Raw genomic sequence first — 15,746 nt, 5'->3', positions numbered from 1 at the left:
AGCCACGTGCGGTGGCAAGGGGGAAGGGGGCAACTTCACCCTTATCCATCAGTGGACTGCACTTTAGGAACGGGAAGGTGGCGGATATGTCATCCATCTTCTCCTTCCTCACTGCAGCCGGTGGCTGCTTGTAGACCTGGCTGCAGGAGGGGAACACGGGAAAAACCTGCACCTGCCAGCATATTCCACTGACAGACTGCTGGATCCCAGTTGCTAATGTCAAGTCCCAGAGTTTGCCGCCATTTCTAGTAGCTCCACCCTTCCTTGTTTCCTTCTCTGGCAGGGTCTGCCCTGCCCCCTAGTTTCGGTAATGAGGCTTCTTGCTCTGGTCTCTCCCTTGCTGATCTGTGCTGAATCAACACTTTAGGAAGCCTGTTAGTACAACCGGCTCGTGCTTGATGTTGCTAAATTGACTTTTAATCCTCTCAGAGCTTGCAATTATAACGTGCCTCTGCTAAATGTTATGGGGGGGGGAGAATATATTTCTGCATTCCTCATCTTGTTTTGTAAGCGCCCATCGTGTTGCTCAAATTGATTTAATTTAAGTGATACGATTGACCTACTTTAGGCTTGCGTTTTCTTCCTTTTCCCCTTGCCTTCTACATATTTTGCTGTAACCGGGAAGACCCAGAATGGTGGATGTTAACTGTGGTGCAAAAAGTGCTTCTATGGGGCGAGGGCTAGGGTCATCAAGGGCTCTGCTGCTGCTGCTGTTGGGTCTGTTTCCTTTTTGAGGGATGGTCATTTGGGGGAACAAAATTTTCAATGGCTTCCCAATCCACTACCAAAAATGGAGTTCCCTCCATATTTAGTAATCGTAGGGCCAGAAATGGTCCTATGACTGTCTCTGACTTGGCCGTTTGGTGTAGGGTTTCCAGGTTGACTTACCCTGCTGGCAGGTGGTGGGAGGCAGCTTTCTGGGAGTAGGGTGGGTGGAGTGACGTTGCTGACATGATGACATCACACAGAAGTGACATCATCACGCCGGAACACTGTGTGGTGACGCTCTAGCATTCGGGGCAAAACTCTGTGGTAACCACAGAGTTTTACCCAAAATGCTAGAGCGTCACCATGTGACACTCCCTGCATGATGACATCACTTCTGTGTGACATCATCGCATCGGCAACATTGCCGCACAAGGAGGTTGTTGGGGGTGCGTCTTCACCTGCCAGCCAACTGGTCGGTGGCGGGTTGAAGCCCCGAAAATTGGGGGAACCCCTGCTTGGGCGGGGGGTCTGGTAACCCTAGCTTGGTGGCCAGTACTAATAGTTACCATTTATTGATCTAATTATTTGGAAAATTGTATACACTATCTCTCCAGAGAGCTGCTTGAGGCAGCTTACAAAAAACCACAGCCATTACAAGCAAGCCATTAAACACTAGCCAGGGCATAGAAACCACATAAAACACACATTGATAGGTTTGCCTGCTGTGGGATGGGAAATTCCTGGAGATTTGGGGGTGGAGCCTGGGAAGGGCGGGGTTTGGGAAGGGACCTCAGCAGGGTATAGTGGCATATAGCCCGCCCTCCAAAGCAGCCATTTTCTTCAAGGGAACTTAGCCCTGTAATTCTGGAAGATCTTCAGACCCCACCTGGATGCTGGCAACTCTACGTGTTGGGCAGCCCCAAACTATATCAACAAAACAGGCCTCAGGCCAGGAGCAGACCACCAAACAGCTAAAAGAGATAGCATCCCTTTAATTTAAAGCCTTGGTATTGGCCTGTTACCTGGCAGATGCTATGTGAGCATTAAGGCAGAGGAGGGCAGAGTGAGGAAACAACCACGTCTCTGGTCGCCGCACGCTTTACCGCCTCATTTAGGAAAGGCCGGTGTTGGGTTATAGTGAGATATTGAAATAATGGTATTTACCGGCAGATGCCATGTGAGCATTAAGGCAGAGGAGGGCAGATAAGGGGAAACAACCATGTCTCTGGTCGCTGCCCACTTTACCGCCTCATTTAGGAACGGCCGGAATGTGTTCATAGCTCTTATCTCAGTAATTCTTGTAAGAATGTTGTAAGGATGTCAGAAATATTATTCTTATAAGCAAAGATGGGGATGAGAAGACTGGCTTTTTTTTGTCTGTCCTGCGAGTTTGCTGAGGAGAAATTTCTATGAGGAGCAGTCTTGGTTCAGTTTCTTGCAGTGCAGTCCTAAGCAGAGTCAGTATGGAGCAGTGGTTAGTGTGTCAGACTAGGATCTGGGAGACTCCAGGTTTGAATCCCCACTGTGCCACGGAAGATTGCTGGGTGACCTTGCGCTTTTAACATGCTCTCGGCCTAACATACCACATACCACTTTGTTGTGAGGACAAAGTGGAGAAGGGGAGAAGGTTGTAAGATGCTTTCGGTCCTTATAGTGGAGAAAAGCAGAATATAAGTGAAGTCAATAGTAAATAAATAAGAGTGGCACCCTTCAAAGACTTGTAAGTTAGCATGGAGTAAAGTGTTGGGCTAGGAACTGGGAGACCCAGGTTCGAGTTCCAACTCTATTATGGTAGCTTGCTGGGTGTTCTGGGGCCAGTCGCACACACGCTCAGCCTAACCTACCTCACAGGGTTGTTTTGAGGATAAAACAGAGGAGAAGAGAATGATGTAAGCGGCTTTGAGGCAGGAGAGAGGCAGGATATAAATGCAGTAAATAAAAATAAGATAAAAAATAGCGCAAGATCAGATGCACAAACTGGTTTGACTGTTCTGTACAGGGTGAACTGGAGCCCTTGAGAGCTGAGTCAAAAGCAGACTAGCCACTGTGCTGCATCAGATGGAAGGGAGATCATGTGCAAGGGTATATCACAGAGGCCTCAGGACTCAGGCAGTGGAATGTGGTGAACAGGACTTCCCAGCAGCTGGATTAACATAAAAACTCGAAAGTATAAATCCACCAGAACAGTTTTGCAACTGGCATAAACCGGGCAAAATGGTTTCTAGGTTAAAATTTATAGAATCAATAGAATCAAAATTGGTTTCATTTATGATTCTGAACCACACCATCCTGAAATTTTGCTGCTACGCTCCTCGTGTTTGATGGTCACACATAAAACCTCCTTAGTTCGTTGTCAGAATTGTGTGTGTGGGGGGGGTTTCCTGTTGGGCCAGCACAGCTATAAAAAGCTTGTCTTCAGTAATGAATCAGATGATGCATCATTCTATTTTATTCAGTATATATCCATTAGGGTAGTTGGGAGGAAACCTCTTCCATCATAGGATCTCATACAGCTGAAGGAGAGCAGATGTTGAGCAGAGTCCTAGAAGAGCCCTTCCTCTTCTAATGACTTGGAAAAGGGCCAGCGAAATTTCTTACCTTCCTAACCTTTAGATCAGGTTCACAAAACAAAATATAGAAGAAATTTAGAGTCAAGTGGCACCTTTATGACCAACAAAGGTTTATTCAAGGTATGAGCTTTCGTGTGTGTGCACGAAATTTGCAGAAGTGTGCATGCACACGACAGCTCATACCTTGAATAAACCTTTGTTGGTCTTAAAGGTGCCACTTGACTCTAAATTTGTTTGACTGCTTCAAACCAACACAGCTGACCATCTCAAACAAAATATATTGAGCTCTGGGCCACTGATGAATGGGCATCTCTTAGGAATAGGGTTACTTAATGTGTGGGGGTGGGTGTATGCAAGTAGAAAAGAGACTTCAGTACTCCAAAGTAAAAGACCTAGCATGGTTTAGAACAGGAGTTCCCAACGCGATGCCTTTCTTGGAGCCCACCAAATGTTTTTAGAAAGTGGGTTGGGCCAGGAGGGGCTTTTGCCCAGCACAGCTTCTGATAGGACACTGGAGATATGATTGACGGTGCAGATTTTTAAAAAACGTTGCTTTGTCAGCAGCTGCTACCACAGCACAAGAATCTTCACGTTGTGACTGAAAGTAAGCTGTGACAGCCAGTTTGTAGCTGCTGCGCCCACTGCACCATGTCAGAATTCCAAAGGTACCCAAAAGGGTGGGGATCCCTTATTTAGAAGTCTGGTGTTAAATGAAGGCTACATTGCTCCGAAAAAGTGAGAGAATAATCTAGTAATATTGCTGTGGTGATTATGAAGTATTATCAAATAGGGTATTTATTCCTGGGTGTTTTTTTTTTAAGCAAAGGGGTTTGGACTTTGGCATGTAGACCAAATGGGAAGGGTCCTACTCTTATCCTATCACTCCTTTGAGCAGGGGTCATTTCCTTCAGGAGCGCACAGGAGCGGAGCTCCGGCAGTAAAGAGCCCAGGGGACGGGCACATGCAACAAGCCCCACCCCCTGCTCCCAGAAGCCCTCAGTCAGAACAAGAAGCAGCCAGGTAAGTTGCAGAGCTCCCCCCAGCCCCCTGGTCCAAAACAGTCCAGTGGCACCATTAAGACCAAGTTTTATTCAGATACAAGCTCTCCCTCCTCTGCGAGGACAGATCGGCACGTCCCTGTCCCCCCCAATAGCTAGCAATCCAAAACAGTCCAGTGGAGCCTGAGCAGTGGGTGTTGCCTTCTGACACACTTCTGGTGATGTCAGGGGGTGTGGCATATGCAAATATGCTAATGAGCTTCTGCACCTCTTTTTCTATGAAATGACCCCTGCCTTTGAGTATAGTTTGAAATCTTTGTCCAGGCTAAGAAGGATCATAAAATATTTCTTCCATTGGAAAAAAGACTTCTTGGAGGATGGTTGGATCCATCCAAGTATGGTAGGTCTGTTTAGTTGTGTATAGTAGCTGGCATGTCCAACTTAAGCCAGATATGGTTTGCTCATTATGAGAATGAGCCTCTGAAATTCTTGGGCTCGCATGCTTCCTCCCTCCGGCCACCTTGTGCATGACTTGGGTTTTGAAGACTACAGGGTTCCTAAGCAACTTCTGGATCAGCTGAAGCAACGAACTGTGGCTTGGGGAAGGCCTGTGGCAGAGAGGAAGAGCATCTGCTTAACATCCAGAAGGTCCCCTGTTCAAACTCTTGGATCTTCAGTTAAAAGAATCAGGTAGTGGGTGGTATGAAAGACCTCTCTAAGCCATGTGCAAGCGAAGGAGGGAGAAGAAGGGGGGGGGAGAACAGACCACAGAGTCTCATTCTGGTACTGGAAATCACGGATTTGAGCCTAGGACCTCAAACAAGCCAAGTGTGCACGCTTCTTCTTCTTAGAGAGCCAGTTTGGTGGAGTGGTTAAGTGCGCGGACTCTAATCTGGGAGAACTGAGTTTGATTCCCCACTCCTCCACTTGCACCTGGCTGGATGACCTTGGGCAAGCCGTAGCTCTGATAAGAGCTGTTCTTGAAAAAGAGCAGTTTATGTCAGAGCTCTCTCAGCCCCACCTACCTCACAAGGTGTCTGTTGTGGGGAGGGGGAAGGGAAAGGAATTTGTAAGCTGCTCTGAGACACCTTTGGGTAGTGAAGGGCAGGGTATAAATCCAATCTCTTCTTCTTCTTCTTCTTCTTCTTCTTCCTCTTCCTCTTCCTCTTCCTCTTCCTCTTCCTCTTCCTCTTCCTCTTCCTCTTCCTCTTCCTCTTCCTCTTCCTCTGTCACAATGACACACTAGGCTTTTGACTTTCCCAGCTAAATTCAGTCCATTAGTCACTTATACAAGCTCACTAGGGCTCAATAAAGAGAGCTAGTTTCAGTAGTGGCTAGAATCATAGACCAGAAACTGGGAGACTCAGGCTTGAATCTTCCTTCTGACATGGAAGCTTGCTGGGTGACCTTGGGCCAGTCACTCTCTCTCAGCTTAACCTCCCTCAAGATTGTTGGAGGAGTGGAGAACATATTGTGAGCTGCTATGGGGCAGAGAAAAGAAGGGCATAAATATCTCTATAAAAAATAATAGAGCATGCTGCATCTGTTTATCCCAATTTTTTGGTATTCCACCTCCAAAATCTCTTCCCTCCTATACCTATCTGTTGTCTTCCCAAAGCCTGTTAAGGGCATTCATTCCGGCCAGATTAAATACTCTCTCCTCCGCAGTTATGAGGGGTAGGTTCATGCATTTACCTTATACAGAACGAATCTGTCCCTGTCCCTTAGGTAAGATAGACACGGTAGGACCTATCCTTCTGGAGTGTCCTTTGTATGCTAATCGCAGGAGGCATTATATGATACCATGTTTGCAAGTTCATTCTGACGCATATTCCTATGACTCAGTTACCTTTTTACTTTCTGACGGGGATCCAAAAAGAACTCTAGCAGTCGCAAAAAAATTTTTGTTACTGATTCTCTTGTCTATTGGTTACTAAGTGATTCACAACAACTATCCACTGCTCAAGATCAGTGTGTCCTTGAGCTTTTGTTGGATAAAAAGGAAAAGGAAAGGAAAGGAATAATAATAATAAAAAGCATTCCTGTATTTGCTTCCTGCCAGGGATGGCAAGAAGTGTTCGGGAGGCTGAGTTGTCAAGTTCTGGCAAGAAACGGTACGTGAGGGGTGGATGGAATGTAGCCCAGTGGAACACACATGCAATGTTAGGTTGCGTAAGATCACAGAAGAGGGTATACCTTCTCAAGAAATGTCCCTTCTGCCTAGGGAAATTACTGGGACACCCCCCCCCATGCATTTGTGTACTTTTCAGAGCATTCCAGGAATAATTTGAATGGCTGAACATTAACTGATGGTTTTAAAAGAAAAAAATGAGACCCAGCACAGTATAACAGCGACTGGAAAGGGTATTAAAGGCTGTTGGCTGGCCTGTTGCCTTTTCTGATGAATTAGCTCATAAACTGGCTCATAAACTAGTAGCATAGATAGAACTCACTCTTTAGATGCAACAGTCTAAACGCAGAAGTTGTGGGAGGGATTGGAGAGGAGGAGGAGGAGGAGGAGGAGTTGAGCAAGCCTGGGAGAATGTTGCTTCTGAGCTACATCTACACCTGTAATTTTATATAATAAGTGCTTTTCTCTCTCGTGGAATTAGAGACAGGGAGTTAATTAATTTTAAGTTGCTAATTGCATATTGTATATCTGTAGCTTAAAGTCAAGACAGGTCTCATCGCTGGGCAGATGGCAAGCCTGGGTGTATGTATGGCGGCCTTGCCAACTCTGGCCTTGGAAATTCCTGCAGAGGTGCCTGCAGAGATTGGAATTTTGGAAGGGATTTCACCAAGAATCTATGGTATACCACAGAGTCTGCCCTTTGAAGCTGCCGTTTTCTCCAGGGGATCTGATCTCTAGTTTGGAGATCAGTTGCAAGTCTGGGAGAACTCCAGACTGGTAGGTTGTCAGCCTTGGTATATGGGGGAGATTGTTGGGGTTCAGCGAGGAGGAGGAGGAGGAAGAAGAAGATATTGGATTTATACCCTGCCTTTCGCTACCCAAAGGAGTCTCAGAGCAGCTTACAACCTCCTGGCCCTCCCCTCCCCACAACAGACACCCTGTGAAGGAGGTGGGGCTGAGAGAGCTCTTTCGAGAACTGCCCTTGAGAGAACAGCTCTGAAAGAACTTAGTAGTCCCACCAGCAGCTGCATGTGGAGGAGTGGGGAATCAAACCTGGTTCTCCCAGATTAGAGTCCGTACTCTTAACCTCTACACCAAACTGGTTCTCTGATCTCCTGACTGAGATCTTGCCTTCACTATGAACTCCTTAGGTGTCCTTGAGCCAAGCTGCCCCCTCTGCTTTTCAGCCCTGCATCTGCACTGTAGCATCAATCATACTGGGGGGGGTCTCCCATCCAAGCACCAGCCCTGCTTAGTTCCCGAAATCTGACAAGATTGGACTATATCATGCTGCCTTCCCTCCTGTTGCAAAGAGTACTCATATAATATGGATGGAACATACTAAACCCTCTAAGGCACACTATAGTAGTAATAGTACTAACTGCTTGATTGGTGCAGTCAAGGTGCCAAGTGTTGAATAAATCCTTTGAGAGATGAGGATGTAGCCCAAAAGATCTGGTGACGATGCAGGTGGGGTGTAGTATTATCATTCTTCTGCAAGAATGTTTTGTTGCAACAGGTTGCCAGTGTTCCTTCTAAGCTGAGTTAGTGTGAGCTAGCTCACAGTTTCTTAGCCTCCGGCTCACACATTTTTGTCTTAGTTCAGGAAGGATGGCTCCAGAGCAAACTAATGTGTGCAGTAGTCAAATCGCTCGCTCACGGATTTAATGCCAGTAGCTTACCAAGTAGAATTGTTGCTCACAAGACTCCACAGCTTAGAGGGAGCACAGGTTGGAACCCACCGACATTCCGCCACTGGAAGCCAGCCTTTCTCTGCCATCCCCTATCAGACCCTCCCCATCACCCCAAAAAGGCATTCCAAGGGATCAGGGGACCATCGCAGACAAAAAGCCACAAGGGTTGAGGGGCTGCAGTGAAGAAGGGAACAGAGTAAGATCATCTCTTCCTCTTCCATGAGTGGCATGTTGGTTGGATTCAACTCCATGCTTTAGTGACATACAGGAATATGGACCTTTTAGGGTTCCCAAGTACTTACCGTGATCCGGCGTGGGAAACATGCTCCCCGGCCGGACCATTCCTCCCTGTAACGCACCATGCCGTCGCCAGGAAGTGACGCTGGGCGACACTCTGGCAATGGGGGTGGAAACCCGATGGTACCATCGAGTTTCCAGCCCCATTGCCAGAGTGTCGCCCGGCATCACTTCCTGGCGACGGCATGGTGCGGTTCATCTGTTGTCCCCACGGGAATGATCCTGCGAAGACGTCTGTGTCCCCCACTGAATCACAGTAAGTACTTGGGAAGCCTGGGACCTTTCCCTCAATCTGATGGTCATATTTGCACTGTTTGATATGCAAAATTATACAGGTGTGCTAGATGGTTATCTAGCACACATCTGTATAATTTTGCATATCGGACTGATTTGGGATTACACATTTGCACTGTTACCATTATGGCTAATCAGGTGTCATTCTTGCAGGCTTGCCAAATTGGAGCGGGGGATCCATGCGTCCTCGCAGGATCGCTGCCGCGGGGGGACAGCAATCCGCGCTGCACCAGCGTCGCCAGAATGTGACGCTACGCGTCGCCCTGGCAACGGGGCTGTTTGGAGTCCTGTTGCCAGGGCGATGCGTAGCGTCACATCCTGGTGACTCCGGTGCAGCGCGGATCGCTGTCCCCCCGCGGCAGCGATCCTGCGAGGATGCATGGATCCCCCGCTCCGATTTGGCAAGCCTACATTCTTGGGTTGGAAGGAGGAAAAATGAGTTCAGGGCCTGTGGTGTTAAGAGAAACTTGCGTGTTCAAAAACACCCATGTGCCTCCTCTTGAGATGTTTATTTTCAGGAGTAATAAGGTTGTTGCAGACCAGGTCTGAGTGCCTCTTCTTTTTTTCGATGTGGTTTTTTTCTGTGCATGGGAGTACACAAACCATTGGTCATCTATGAATATGTGGTCGTGTATTAATATTACGCAGCTGTGCATTGTTTGGGAGACTGTTGTTGATGATGGATTTCTGAAGAGAATACTTCTGGCATCATAAATCTATGCTTACTTTTGCACATGGCGAGGCACATATTCCCCCCCCCCCTCCGAAATCCTGGGTAGGGAGAACAGCATGTATGAAGTGGCCCAGGGTTCAGTTGTCATGATGTTCAGTGATGTCTTCAGAGTTCTGTTCTTCCTGCTGTTTGTCATGGGGTGCTGAGGAAAAATGCAGTTTTTAAATAAAAAAACCCACAAGTACACAAGGGAGAGAAATCAAAGCCATTCATTATAAGCTCAGTTTGAGCGACAAATGGCCCGCACTTCCAGAAAGCTTTCTAAGCCTGTTCTTCTGAATTCTGGAAGACAGCCAGTTACCAAAACTATTTTGTTCACTCCCCTCCCCATTCCTCTCTTTCTTCTTCATGGGTTTCTGTTGACATCACACTATGAGTGAAAAGAAAGGAACCAAATGTTTAACCCACTGGAATTTTGAAAGGATCTGTGCAGTGCTGGACATTTGGCAAGCTTTCCCCCATGATAGCTTTGTCCACGGAAGTTCAGGTGCTGCCTTGGAAAGAGGGGAGAAGCTCCGGCTCAGTGGTAGAGCATCTGCTTGGCATGCAGATGGTCCCAGGTTCAGTCCCCGGCACCTCCAGTTTAAAAAAAAGGGACCAGGCAGTAGGTGATATGAAGGACCTCTGCCTGAGACTCTGGAGAGCCACTGCCGGTCTGAGTAGACAATACTGACCTTGATGGACCAAGGCTCTGATTCAGTTTAAGGCAGCTTCATGTGTGCTCATTAGGGAGTTATAATAGGATTAACCCTTCCCTGTCGCTCATCTAATTCTTGTTGTGATGAACAGCAGATGAGATGATAAGCCTCCTCCAAGAAATGTTAGCCCTGACCTGGATAGCCCAGGTTAGACTGATGTCATCAGATCTTGGCATCTAAGAAGGGTCGGCCCTGCTTCATACTTGGGTGGGATGTCACCAAGGAAGTCCAGGGTCACTACACGGAGTCAGGCAATGGCAAACCGCCTCTGGACTTTTCTTGCCCTGAAAATCCTGTGGGGGGTCACCGTAAGTTGGCTGTGATTTGACGGCACTTTCCACCATCTCCGAGAAATGTTGGTTTTCTATGTGCAGGAAACTTTATTTGCGGGGAAATGGACCCTCGTGTGCGCCCTCCTCTGCAGTCTGAAGTGGAATACAGATGTATTACTTGCTGATTGTAAGAACTGGCTGTGTGAAGAATTCCAGGGGACAACACTATTTCTGGGGGTTCAAGTTGTCTGATTTGCTGAAGCAGGAAGGAGGATTTGAAAGCTATCTTTGTCTATTCATGGGATTGTAATCACCCAGTACTTTTTAACTGTCTAACTTAGTGCTTAGGATAGATCCAGGTGGGTGGCCGTCAATGTTCCCTCTAAACTGTGGAGTCTTGTGAGCAAAAATTCTACTTTGTGAGCTATTGGCATTAAAGTTGTGGGCCAGCGATTTGGCTACTGCATAAGTTAGTTTGCTCTGGAGCCATGCTTCCTGAGCTAAGACACAAATGTGTGAGCCAAAGGCTAAAAAACTGTGAGCTGGCTCACACTAACTCAGCTTAGAGGGAACACTGGTGGCCGTGCTGGTCTGAAGCAGCAGAGCAAAGTTTGAGTCCAGTGGCACCTTTAAGACCAACAAGCTTTGATTCAAGGTATAAGAGGCAATTTCACAGGAGGTTTTGAATGTTTTTTATTTAGAATTTAGTAAAAAAAATACTGCCTTCTCTTGAGGGGTTTTACTAATTTTTCCAGTTAGGGAAAAATCACTAATTGGGGGGGCGGGGGATCTGGTTTCCACCACCCCGTATTTTTCTGAATGTTTCCTGGCTTTGCTAATTCTAGAGAAGAGTACTTGATAGAGTTTGTCAGCTTTGCCCTTTTAACAACTCCTGAAGCCAGTTCCAAGTTCATGGCTGGGCTTGAATTAGATTTGAATCCAGAATTCCTAAGAAGTTAAACAATCTGTATATCTGGAAATGTAGTTGAGTAACTTTAAGATTACCTTGCCATTGTACGACCACAATCAGATTTTGTGTTCGGGGGGGGGGGGGCATTGTGGTCGTCAATGTGTGAAATTATATACACTTAGATACACACTACTTGACAAGGATGTGAATAAATGTTAAAAGAGAGATTATATGGAATGGGAGTTCCAAAAGTTAAAAGATTCAGGATGGTGAGAAAACTAACAGAATGTGACTACTCAAGGACAACTTTAGTCACATTCTGGTTTTAGATAAGGAACTCCTGTAACTATGAATCACAATGTTTGGTTGCCTCCCACAATGTCCTTGTGATTCTGGCAACTGTTTCCGTAATGTTTGTTCACTGAAGAACCTGACCTACTAAAGATTGCACCTAAAGCTATTGGGACATTGCGGTGTCACTGGTATTAGTATGATGCATTCTAGTCCAACATCTGTTGCCAGGGGAGATCTTGTTGTCAATATTGAATGCCAGATGCAAAGCTATTGTGCTTGGCCTTATGGAGACATCTGGGCTGTGGGCCAAATTTTGAAACTGCTGGCAGAAATGTTGTGCAAGAAACACTAGATGACTGTAGCATTCTTCATTGAAATACCTACACTACCACCACTTTCCTGCTCAAACTCCAAAGGAAAAAAAGTATTTTCAGTTTATATACAACACTTGCACCAGGCTGTTTTAAAATTATACACTTAATTTGCTGTGGAATAGGGTGGAATTGCAGTCCGTCTTTCATATGTACATTATAATCCTAGTGTGGGTTGTGCTATTTATTATAAATAATAGTAGTAACTTATTTGCTTGAAACATTTGTATGCCACTCTTGCTTTTAAATCTCATAATAGTAGTAAATAAAAATTAAATAATAATAATAAAATAATAACAATAATAGAGGCTCATAAGAAACCAAAATAGAAGAGATCCTGAATAAAAAGCTAAAATGTGCTGTTGCACAGAAGAAAACACAGTCTTATAAACAGACCAGGAAGATCTTTAATGATGAAGAAGAAGAGAAGAGGAGATTGGATTTATACCCCACCCTTCACTACCCAAAGGAGTCTTGTAGCTGCTTACAATCCCTTTCCCTTCCCCCATCCCACAACAGACACCATGTGAGGTAGGTGGGGCTGAGAGAACTCTCTCGAGAACTGCTTGGGAGAGAACAGCTCTGAGAGAACTTGTAACTGACCCAAGGTCACACCAGCAGCTGCATGTGGAGGAGTGCGGAGTTAAACCTGGTTGTCTCAGATTAGAGTCTGCACTCCTAACCACTGCACCAAACTGGCTGTCATCACTGAGGGGGTGGGAAGGGGGAAAACTCTTGCAAACAATTTGGAAAGCATCATGGTTTTAAATAAATATAGAGCTTCAGTCTTAGCAACTTGGCCCCAGGCAAACTGCTTTAGGGAGGAAATTCCAAAGTCAAGGTGCCACCTTTTCCAGTCGCCACTCATCTAACCTCCTGAAGAAGGAGAGAAGAAATTGACAGAGACGCAGAAACACATAATAATTGTTTTAAGTGAGTCTCCTTGACAAGTAGAGGTAAAATGACAAAAGATTTTACTGTGTTTGTTGTGTGTGGCTGCACTTCTGCCTCTACGTGGACTGTATTCGTGGAAGTGCATGCGCCAAAAGTAGGAGGCCTAAGCTTGTGGCATGCCTTGGGCTTTGTCGTCCTCGAGGGCTTGGTGTTGGCCTGCTGGAAGGAAACTATCCCACTCTGCATGGGAAGGTGCCACATTGTTTAATGACTCTTCTCTGCAGGGTTCATCATTACTGAGAATGTCACCTCTGTATTGTGCAGAATGCAGCAAGCCACAATGATGTTGGGAGCTATGTTCTCATAAGAACATAAGAGAAGCTATGTTGGATCAGGCCAGTGGCCCATCCAGTCCAACACCCTGTGTCAGACAGTGGCCAAAACCCAGGTGCTGTCAGGAGGTCCACCAGCAGGGCCAGAACTCCAGAACCCCACCCACTGTGCCCCCCCAAGCACCAAGAATACAGAGCATCACTGTCCCCGACAGAGTGTTCCATCTATACCTTGTGGCTAATAGCCACTGATGGACATCTGCTCCATATGTTTATCCAATCCCTCTTGAAGGTGTCTGTGCTTGTAGCCACTGCCACTTTCTGTGGCAGTGAATTCCACTTTCTGTGGCAGTGAATTCCACATGTTAATCACTCTTTGGGTGAAGAAGTCCATCCTTTTATCTGTTCTAAGCTTACTGCTCATTAATTTCATTGAGTGCCCATGAATTCTTGTATTGTGAGAAAGGGAGAAAAGTACTTCTTTCTCTACCTTCTCTATCCCATGCATAATTTTGTAAACCTCTATCTTGTCACCCCTCAAGCATTGTTTCTCCAAGCTAAAGAGCCCTAACCTCTTTAACTTCATTGTCTCATTGGACAGTATGATTTTGGATGTTTAAAAAATAAGCAGTATGCCCAATCACAGGGAGGGGTGCCCATGTACTGCACTTTCTGAAGACTCTTGCTCATGAGCTGGTGGTTGTGCATAGGTGGGGGAGAAGGGGAAGGATGGTTTTGTCTGCTGACCTTGTATGTGAATTGATTTAAGTGTGTGTCATATCATATGTAAAGTGCTCATGTCTCCTTTCAGTCTATATGATGCTCTTCCTTTTCACACAGACATCCCCCCCCCCGGCATCTAGGCAGGACACCCATGTCTTTCAACAAGATCTCCCATTTATCTGCCTGGAGTGGAGAATTACTAGCCCCCAGTCCCAGTTTTCCGCCTCTACTGAACTGATGAACTGAAGAGAAAAAATGGCCTCCTCATAGGAATGCTCTTAGAATTTCCCTTAGTCTCTATAGTAATGGCCATAGAGACATGGCAGCCTAGAGCATCACCTGGAAGCGATGTCACTTCCTCCCCAAATTCCAGCCTCACCAGGAACCACCCCTAAAATCTCTTGGCATTTGCCAAGGCAGTGCTGGGAACCCTGCTTCCAGCCTCATGGGCACTGGAACAAAAACGTTTCCCAACAAGTTAGGGCCGTGACTAATGTGATATCTGCAGTCGCTGAGAAGCATTACCGTCCCTTTCGCCACGGCTTCTGGTTTCTCCCAGCATGCCACTTTAGGCCCAGCCTATAAATTGAAACCATTCACAAATATAAAGCTTGTATCCTCTGTAACAAAATGTAGCCTTGTAAAGAAACTGGACTGGAACTGTTGAGGTTTTGTGTCCTCATTTTTAAGTGAAAGCAGGACAGGGAGGCAAATGCTGGAGGCCAGTTAAGGAACTTGGCCTTTTCTTCTTAAACTTCTCCCCCTCCCTACCTGCCCCTGCCTGAACTTCTCTAGCCTGCCAGTCTTCAAATAAGAGCAGTAAAGGTAAACACTGCAAATGGATTTGGAAAGAATCCATTCCAGCAGACAGGTTTCAGAAGGAAGAATTGTTTGAAAATATTTGTTTGCACAAAGCAGTTATTTCCTATACCTGAGCCAAAATGAATTGTGTGCATGTACACATGCATTTATGTCACACATGCTTTTTCACATACATGCATGCACATCATGGGTGCTTTTAATGGCCTTCTAAAACCTATGAGCACCAGTTTTTAGAGAAAGAGAGTGAAAGTGTTGGCACCGCAGGAGCACGGCTTGCCCTCACTCGGAATTAGCTTTATTTTGCTTTGTATTGTTTTTCCTCATATGAAGACAACTTCTCTGGGGGATGGAAGGCAGACATGTGCAATATCATTTATCTGTGAGTTGCAGTCTGGCTCAGTGAGTACCAAATTACATCTTGCATCTATCTCTGAATTGGCCTCTGATGAATCTCTGCAGTTTGGAGGTCATACTTTAGGGGCATAGTTGTCTTAACGGCAGGGATCCCCAACATTTTTGAGGCTATGGGCATTTTGGCAATTTTGAGAACACTGACAGGGCTCAGCCAAGCGCCACAAGGCTATCATGGTGGCTGGGTCCAATCACCAGATCGTCTTCCTGTGATGTATGGGTTCTCCCTGCAGACAGAGAAGTGATGTCTCCTGGACTCTTCTGAAGAACCTTCTGATCCACAGATGGAGGAAAGCCATGGTTAGGTTTTTGCATTGCTGAAAGTATTTATTCATTTATTTGGTTTAATTTCTATCCCACCCTTCCCGCAAGCAGGCTCATGGTGGATTACAACATTAGTATAAAACAATAACATCAAGATTAAAACTATAAACTTAACCTTTAAACAATGGTGATCAAACTACATAACAACTTATTTATTTATTTATTTATTTTTAATATTTATATCCCGCCCTCCCCAGTGGGCTCACGGCGGCTAACAAGGGCAGACCATTAGCCATGCCATATATAAAACATGTAAAAACATAATAAAAC

The 15,746-nt window shown here is 45.9% G+C and overlaps 1 protein-coding gene across 2 annotated transcripts in view; it reads left to right on the top strand.

Moving 5' to 3' along the window:
- The window catches only part of CCDC85C (coiled-coil domain containing 85C), a 252,581-nt gene that overhangs the window by 93,729 nt on the left and 143,106 nt on the right, over positions 1-15,746 (top strand). The gene's annotated exons all lie outside the window — the stretch shown is intronic.

The sequence above is a fragment of the Gekko japonicus genome, unplaced genomic scaffold, assembly GCF_001447785.1.
Source record: "Gekko japonicus isolate JY-2015 unplaced genomic scaffold, Gekko_japonicus_V1.1 scaffold448, whole genome shotgun sequence".
NCBI lineage: Eukaryota > Metazoa > Chordata > Lepidosauria > Squamata > Gekkonidae > Gekko > Gekko japonicus.
Note: the sequence above shows the minus strand (reverse complement) of the source record. Positions and strands in the feature narration are given on the sequence as shown.